Consider the following 9,314-nt stretch of genomic DNA (forward strand, 5'->3'; position numbering starts at 1 on the left):
CCCCAGTTAGAGTGAATGTGTGTCAGCATTTGTGTTAGCCTCAGATAAGTGTCTGTGTGTGTGCGTGCGTGTGTGTGCATGTGTGTGTGTGTGTGTGGGTGTGTGTATGTGTGTGCGCGTGCGGGCGCACATGAGTGTGTAATGCCAATATTTATATTTGAAAAGGATATGTAACTGACAATTGTCAATATGTGGATGTGTTTGTATGACTGTGAAATATGTGAAATGTGTGTTTATGTTTCTGTGTGTGCGTGTGTGTGTGTGTGTGTGTGTGTGTGTGTCTGTGTGTGTGTGAGCATACAGGGTGTGGTCTCGGCCCGTGATAGGCAGACACAGATACTTGTCTGATTAGCATGTGGGGTAAGATCATCAAAATAAGTAACAGTGTGATAACTGGGGGCTCTCCAGCAACCGGCCCCTCCCATAACTCTTAGCTGGCAATACTCAGCCTCTGGAGGATAGACATGCTGACTTCACCCCTTTTACACTGGACTAAAAAAACTGTAATATGAAGGAGAGGAATTAATTAGAGATAAACAAGAGGTCTTACTTTCCTTGGTAAACCACAGCACATGCAAGGACAGTAGAGAGCTGGAGAAAAAGAGCCTGTTGCTATAGTAACTTGAGCAGCGGTGGTTGTCGTGGAGAGGATAATTCTGGGCTGCGCTAGACCTGCAGTGTCGTGTGGAGAGTGAGTGCTGTGGTCACTTGCTTCACCCAGTCTCAGAGAGAGAGAGAGAGAGAGAGAGAGAGAGGGAGAGAGAGAGAGGAACTGACACAGTCCATCCCATAATGCATTGCAGGGCACGTTACTCATGTGGAGTGGATCTCCCAGTTCCTCTGGCTGCACGGAGACTCGCCGTCTGAGAGCAAAGGAGTGAAAGAGTGAAGAGCAAGTGAGGAAAGGGACAGGTAAGATTCACGTCCTACAGCTTCTGTTTGTTTACTGTTTTTGTTTATCTAGTTGTTCTTCAATTTTGTAAACACATACATTTGCTCTGAGCCTACACATTGCACACTGCAATTTAATAATAATTATAATAATAGCAGTAATAATTACAAGAAATAAATAACATTATTTGATGTTACATGTAGGAATACATCCACATTAAGCCAGTTGCAATAGTTAATGTTTCTGTATAGCCTGATTGTACCATGGGAATTCTGCAAGTAAGTTTGTGGCTTCTTAAGTTCTTTTTTTTGACATATGTCAAACCTGTTGGTGGGACTGCTCCACTTCATTTGTTAATGAAAATTTCCGTTATTTTCCCCTTGCTATTTTAGCTGTTCTAAAAATGTTTCCATTGGCTGCTTTGAATGAGCTCTTGGCTGTTAGTGTGTAGTCAAATTACATATGTAGCCTTTGCTTCCATTTCCCGAACTGTACCGTTACTGTAATTTATGACATTCTTGCAAAGATAACACATAAAGAGTTCTGAATATTCAAAGCATGCAAGCTTGTGCTATGTGGCGGTTTTTTGGTTTTTTTTATTTAATAGAAGTCCTATTTGACTGAATGAGAGTGAGAGAAAGAAAAAGTGAGGGAAGGATAAAAGCAGAAGAGTAAAATGGTAGAGCCACTTGTGTTTGAGCTCTGACAGTTAGTGGGGGAGGGTCTGGACCCCGCCTGTACTGGTCAGTCTGTGGTTAGACCGTCAGTGCACATCTTCACTTTCAACATTTGCTTTTAACAACAGACGATGGCGAAATAAGAAAAAAGAACAAAAAAAGCTAAAGCATAACCCTAACCAAAATGACAGCGTCCGCGTCGTACCAAGAAAGGCTTAAAAACTGCATTTACTCAACACGAGTGAGTGACTGTTTACGCCGAGAAGGTAAATGACGCCTGAGTTGTTAACAATCACTTTTACAGATGTAGTTTGTCTTATGAAGAAACATCGTGCCCGATCAGGTGACGGTAAGGACGTGAACGATACGATGTTCACATCCACCCCGTCGAAATTCTTACGAACTTCAACCTTGAAGTCTTAACACGCCGCTGACGACGACCGGGCCCGTCTGATGGTGTCTTTGACCGTCTTCATTACGAATGGGAAGGCCACCCTGCAGTCTCTGCTATCTCCTCTTTTAATACAAATGACCAGTGGGGACATCAGAGAGAGACAGAGGGCAGACTGCGCACGTCGAGACTCAGGAATAATTCAGTAAGGTCGCAGACGAGCAGAGCAAAGTTATTACATGCAAGGGGAAAAGACCGAGAGCTCCGCGGAAGGCGGTCGGGATCAGAGCGAGGGCAGCGAGAATTCACATACCGGTCGCGGCCATTCGAAGGCCTCTGGTTAAATGTCTTAAAGAATGAACCGGCGTGTGTCGTTTTGCACCCACAGGGACACCTCCTTCTGAAGAGAGGCGCAGAGCGAGAGAGAGAGAGAGAGAGAGAGAGAGAGGGGTCAGCAGGTCCGAAACAAACAAGTCACGTAGACCAACACATTCTCACACTGGCCTGGTGACCAGACTCCTGTTGTTAGCAGTACATGTGATTTTAGTCGTTCAAGTACAAGCGACGTGCTGCTTCTATGTAAGCTGTGCATACAAGAGCATTATTTGAGGAAATATTTGGTGGTTTGAAGGAAGGACTTTAAGGGGGTAATAGGTTGTCAGGGGTCGTAAAAAGGAACATGAATTCAGTCAGGTTCCTGAAAAGGGAATTCGAATGGGAAAGTGAAAGAGGCAGAGGGAAAGGTGAGTCAGAGGGAGAGCAAAAAAATGACAGAAAGAAAGAGAGAGAGGAAGAAAGAGTGAGAGAGAGAGAGAGCGAAAGAAAGAGAGAGCGAGAGATTGAAAAGTGATTGAGTGCTGGGCAAGGAGACAGGAAAAAAAAGGAGGGAGGGTATTGAAAATCATAAAAGTGGTCAGTCCCTGAAGAGAAATGAAGCCACCACTCAGCCATCTGGCACCAAGTCAGCTGACACGGCTCCACCAATAGGCTGGAGAGCACTCACCAAGTCTGTATCTCTAAGACGTGAACTCCAGAGACCATGTGCTAAGAGGAAATCTAAAATGAGCTCAACCACTTTGCTATATTGGGGTACCTGCGGTCAAGTCATGTGTTCCCCCATGATGGATTAGACCGCCCCAGATATGGTGAGGATATTCAAAAAATGTCCATATAAGGGATCATTTATTGAGTAAATTAGAGGAAGGCCGAGACAGAATTTAATTGTGTTTGCCGAGAGTTAGCAAGTTCCCTTCGACACACTTCTCAAATCTCACTTCCTTCTGTATTCATAAATGCTGATTCATACTGATACGACGGTAAGCGGAAGAAATACGAACATGTCATTGGTGAGCAGTCAACTGAAAGGTCAGATTACAGGGCCAAGATATGTGTCCACATGCAGAGATAACAAGGCCTGGTGAGCTAACCATCATGAGAGAAGTGAATCCTGAGAGAAAATCTGTGTTTTTTGACTTGAGAGGAGAGTCAGAGATTGTAACACTCACACTCTTCCTCTATGTGAAAGATTAGAGTCTCCTCAGTTCTTTCCCATTCACTGTCTTTATTCCCTGCTGAGCAAAGTACATATCCGCGTTCTCCTAACGGAGACTGAGTGCTGGGTGATGGGAGACTCAGTCTTTGTAGGTGTGTGTGTGCGTGTGCCTCTGTGTTTTTCTGTATGTGTGTTTCTCTCTCTCTCTCTCTCTCTCTCTCTCTCTCTCTCTCTGTGTGTGTGTGTGTGTGTGTGTGTGTGTGCGCGTGCATTAAAAATGGCTCTCAGAAGAATGGACACCAGTGGGGTGTGCACAGACTGGTCAGAAGACTTTCTGGGTGACAGAATCACTTTCCAGGATGGATGAAAGACTAGACTCATTTAAAAGAGAGATGTGGACTTCTCACAGACTTATTGCAGACTTTCCTGAGAGTCATTGCTAATGCTTTGAAGCCATGTCTGTGGATCCTCAGAGATTCGAAAAAAGAAAAAAACTGGAGCATGGATAACCTTTTATAAAAATATGCATAAGTATGAAGGCATAATTTACCACATAATCCATGGCTATTATATACGTATTTGGGATTACAGGGAAAGAGGGACTAGCATTGCCCCCCACTCCTCTGTCTTAGCTTCACATCATTCAATCATGGTCCACTCTGTAACTCTGATTTGCGCTTTTTATGTTGGAAAGACATTGAGGGAAAAGTTACCTAACCATACATGTGCAGTTCAGAATCAGGTGGTCACTGGTACGGAAATGGTAGTGTTTACGTACTACACGGCTTTGACCTGTTGTTTACAATCTGTAAACATGGGCAGTCCCTGTAGTAAACACTGAAAAAGGTCTAAAACTAGTTTATATAAAATGAATATATATGAAAATAGAGAAGTGAGAAGAAGTGTCCCAAGAGGAAACAGTGATCACTTCTGCCAGTGTGATTCGCTTTTCTAAGGGTATTTATATAAAGTTTCTGTGAAACCGCTTGAATTTGTGACTCTTGTATTTGGGTTGAATACGATCACTGATTACATTGGCGGAGATTTATTTTGTCTTTATTGTCTCTCGATCGTTCATGCTGGCGTGAATTTTGTCTGGACAACGGTTGTGACGGATAAACTAGCACCTGGTTGCCATAACTATTCGGCCACTGCCATTAATGCTGATGTCAAACTATCAACAAACACCATAAGCTTAGCCCGATGAACTCAAGCATGTTATTTTATTAGCAATAACTAAAATGGTTTACAACTGAAATATTACATCAGCCACTGCACAGCTTTAACAACCTGCCAGTAGAGTTCACTACGAGGTTAAGATGACCAATATATAAGAACATGACCTAAAATGAATGACACAATTGAATAAAAACAATTTAGATGTAGTTTTTGTTGTTGTTGTTGTTGTTTTTCTTTTTAAAATCTTTTCATTTCTTTCAAATTCGGCCCGTGGTAACACGCGTTCAGTACTTGTTCACCGGTGCTGCATTTACTCGAATGTGACTCGTGACTTCAGACTCAGACTCAGAGTTGGAACGCCTGTGACTTGGACTCCACTGTTTGTGGTTTTGTTACTTGTGTAAGTACTCTACTCTGACTTTGGGAGGGAAAACAGTAGCTTTAAATGACAAAAATAACAGCAGTATTAAATGAAGAATGACTCGGTATCGTGCTTTTTTCCCTCTCACACAATATCAATAGCCTTTTGTCCAGTTTCTTGGTTGGTGTCATTGCACCATATTTAATTGTATGATTGTACTTTACCAACTTTACACCTGATGACTCAGATTCAAACCCTTGCACCACTGACTAGACTAGACCTACACTTAGACTAAGGGGCTTAGACTAAGACTTGATCATTACCAACTAAAGACTGAAAGTATGCTAATTCAACCACAACCCTGATATTTATAGATGCTTAAATCAATGAAAGTTGTAAGTAATTTACTATGTGTTGTCGTTCATCACTCAAGTATGTCCATGAATTAAGTTTTATTAGCACAAAATTATTATTGCTGATCTCATTTATGAATTGTGGTGCAATTTGACATAGCATGAGTGAAAGTCCAAAAATTAGAAGCGAACTCTAATAATATCTGATTTGTTAAATGCCATTTGAGGAGCTGGGTGGTGCCGTCCATCTGCTCATGTTTCTTGTTTAAGTGATCTGTTGATTTCTTGATGACTCTTCTTCAGTTTACCACAGTCTACGCCCGTTTTTCAAAATTCCTCTCAATAGTTTTTTCTTGTGCGTGCGTGTGTGTGTATGTGTGTGTTGTATGTGTTATGTTTTACTTGGGTTGTCTGCTGAAGGTATACAGACATTTACAGAGCTCAATAGCAGCAGACAATGACAGTGTAATTTGACCTTGGCAAAATTTGTAAAGCTGAGGAGTACAGAATAAACTGATACGTTGCCAGACAAAAAAAAGAAAGAAAAAAAAAAAGTTCTTGGAACAGCCGCCGCAGGCAAAACAGCTGATGCTTTTTTTTTTTTTTTCTTCTCCCTGCTTGCGGACTTAAAGATGCACTAGCTGCTGAATGGCCTGGGAGGTGTGGGTGTCATGTTGTTGTGGCGATGGTGATGAGGAGGCTTTGACGCTGAGCTGTTGCTGCTTTTGTTTGGCTGTCTGACAGAGCAGAGAGAAGCAGAGCAGAAGAAGGGTGCGGAGAGCCAAGAATGACGGCCTTTAGTTTCGCTAGGATGGAGAGGGTCTGTCAGCGGGGATTTAACTCTGCAGTCACCGCACCGAGTCATACAGGGGTCATAAGTGTGTGTGTGTGTGTGTGAGTGATGAGTGCGTGAGAGAGAGAGAGAAAGAGAGAGAGAGAGATTCTACTTTTACAGGTACCGGTGACGAAACAGAGCCGTTCTGTTCTATATACTTATATGCGATTGGCAGTTAAAAGTGTTTGAAATCTCTTATTCAAGTGATTTTGAGCAAAAGAAAATAAAAATCTCGCAGCCAGAGGTTCAACATTTTCCACAGAGGCAGAAATACGACCGTCCTGTAAAAACCAAGCAGGAATATCCTTTATTCCAGACCCAACTCTGGCTTCAGTTAGCATTGTTCCGAGCTGATATATGCTTTGTGATATCGGTAGCCAGGTTTCACCCTCCATTTCTCATCCTTTTTCCATTGATGTTTTCTTTTTCTCTTTTTTTTTTCTGGCTTAAGAGCAGACCCAGAACCACATGTACGCATTGACATCATCAATGAAAGTCAAACACTGTGTCCAGGCCATTTGAAAAGTAGCTCTTAAAATAGCTTCTTTTCTTTTTTTTTTTATCCCTTTTTTCAGTGTGACAGACCGGACGAGAGCATCAGGTGGCATGTTCCGGCTCCCTTTTTTTTTCCCCACTCGTTTTCTCGTTTTCTCCCACACTCGTACGCTCTTTTATCTGTCAATCTGTTCCTCCTTCCATCCGCCAGCTCCCTTCAACGTGGGCCCCTGCCTGGAATTCTGATTGGAAATGTAATACCCTCACAGATTATTTTAATATGGACGTGAAATATGTAATCATTGCAATCGCCAAAAAAAAAAAAAAAAAGACAAATGTGACCCGTTCCATACAGCTGCTTACACTATCAACCAAAACTTCATAACGTTAAAATTCAGTTCATGTTTGCTCTTAACCTGCAGGAATCTCTGCCCTACAGGCTCCGGGCAGTAGGTCTGAATTTGACTTCGGGTATGTGCTCCATGATAATCTGAATGCATAAAAATATGAAAATAAACAAATAAATAAGTAATAGACGGATACATTCAACCTCTAGAGTAAACAAGTACGTCAGAGCTCTAAAATAGATCTTCGCTCTTACTGGACTTTGCCAGTAAACAGATTCAAACCCTCTCTCATTACAATTAGTTCCCACTCTCTGCATTGTCACATTCATGACAAGCACTCATAATAATAAGAACAACGCGCTGACCTCATGGAAGCAGGCGGGGGCAGACATGGGTAATATCCATGGTAACGCTGTTCAGTCTACATCATGGTTTTGATTTAGTGTCATAGCTTTTATTGCGTCTGAAATTCCATCTGGAGGGAGCAGCTTGTGCTAGTTAGGCACTGACCTCTCCAACACACACACACACACACACACGCACAGACCTTGTACACGTACACACAGACCTCACACCCTACCCCTGATAGAATCCTTTTTTGGTCAGAGGACAGCATTGTGCCAGGCCCAAATCCCAATTTCAAATTATTCTCCATACCAAGGCCCTCAGAGCGTGGATTATAAATATTTATGGAGGCCAAGCTAAACATTCACACTTAGCCTGACACCAAAATCTATCACAAGGCTGTCAAAGAACAGAGCCTCTGCTCTCAGCCAATTTCCCTCTCTCTCTCTCTCTCTCTCTCTCTCTCTCTCTCTCTCTCTCTCTCTTTCTCTCTCTCTCTGTCTCATACACACAAATACACACACACAAACAGATGCATGCACGCACACACAGATGCACAGCTAAGGGAGAAAACTGACACTTTTCTCATGTGCTACTGTGTGTGAATACGTGTGTGTGTGTGTGTGTGTATTTGTGTGACAACACATCAAATAAAGCTTGCACATACTTGACTGAATATTTGATGACACTGGAAACCATGGCAACAGAGCCTGTGGGTTCAGAGGTGACAGTGTTGGGGCTGAATTAGAATGAGTGACGTCTGTGTTGGTAGATACATTGATAGAAGCAGGGTGTGGGGTGTGTGTGTGTGTGTGTGTGGGGGGGGGGGGTCATAGGTTGGCAGTTCTTCCACTATACCACTTTCACAGTTTTGCCCATGACTGAACGTGAAGATGATGGAATAATATCAGATGCAACATCAATTCATAGAGTGTTAGGAGTAGTCTATGAAGTCTTTATTTTGCATATATATTTCTTGTATAAGATTTTGCATTTATACATTTCTAATATGGGAGTGAAGATACTTGAGATCAGATATTAAGACATGTTCAAATAACCAAAAGTATTAAATGTATAATTAAGTAAACTGAGAAAAAAAAATCAGTCAAAAGTGTGTATGATTGTGGCAAAATATGAGAATGTAGATGTGAGTGACTTGTTAAAGAAAATCATTTTCCATCTCCAGCTGTCTGTGAATGTGTAGTGTAAGTGCCCCAGTCTTTCTCTGTGGTGTGTCGAATACCTAAGAGGTTTTCTCACAGCAGTGTTTCTCTAAACACTTTTCAACGTCATGTGGCTTTTTTTTAAAAAAAAAAAACAAAAACACAATTTATGACTCTTTCTTTCCTGTGATTATCCCGTAATATTTTTTTACCTCGAAACTCCTGCCGATTTTCTGCTTTCTCTCTCTCTTTCTCTCTTTCTTTCTCTCTTTCTCTCTCTCTTTCTCTCTCTCTCTCTCTCTCTCTCTCTCTCTCGGGCAGCTCTTCCTGTTGGGCTGGATTAGGGGCGTGGCTGTGGTTTGTGAGTGGCAGGAGAGAGGCAGCAGCAGAGACGCTGCTGCTGCTCTGTATGTCTCTCTGAACAAGAGAGGAAAAAGAGAGGACGAGAGAGAACAAGTGAGAAAGAGAGGGTAAGAGAGAAAAAGAGAGGGAGGAAAAGAGTATGTGAGAGTGCTGTTCAGCGCAGCCCCAATGAGTACAGACAGGGAGAACGCTCAGTGTGTGACAGGAGACCGCGAGACACTGGGAGTCTGAAGAATGAACCACTCAGCACCAGGGGCTCTGCTGCTGCTGCTGTCCGCCTGCGTCTGATCACACACACACACACACACACACGCACAAACACACGCGCACACACTCACACACTCACAGACACGCACGCTCAGAGAGACACGCTCTGGCCACGCGCTGCTGAATGATGTGTGAGGTAAGGCTGCCTTCTCTC

Source organism: Chanos chanos, chromosome 6 (genome assembly GCF_902362185.1).
Source record: "Chanos chanos chromosome 6, fChaCha1.1, whole genome shotgun sequence".
NCBI lineage: Eukaryota > Metazoa > Chordata > Actinopteri > Gonorynchiformes > Chanidae > Chanos > Chanos chanos.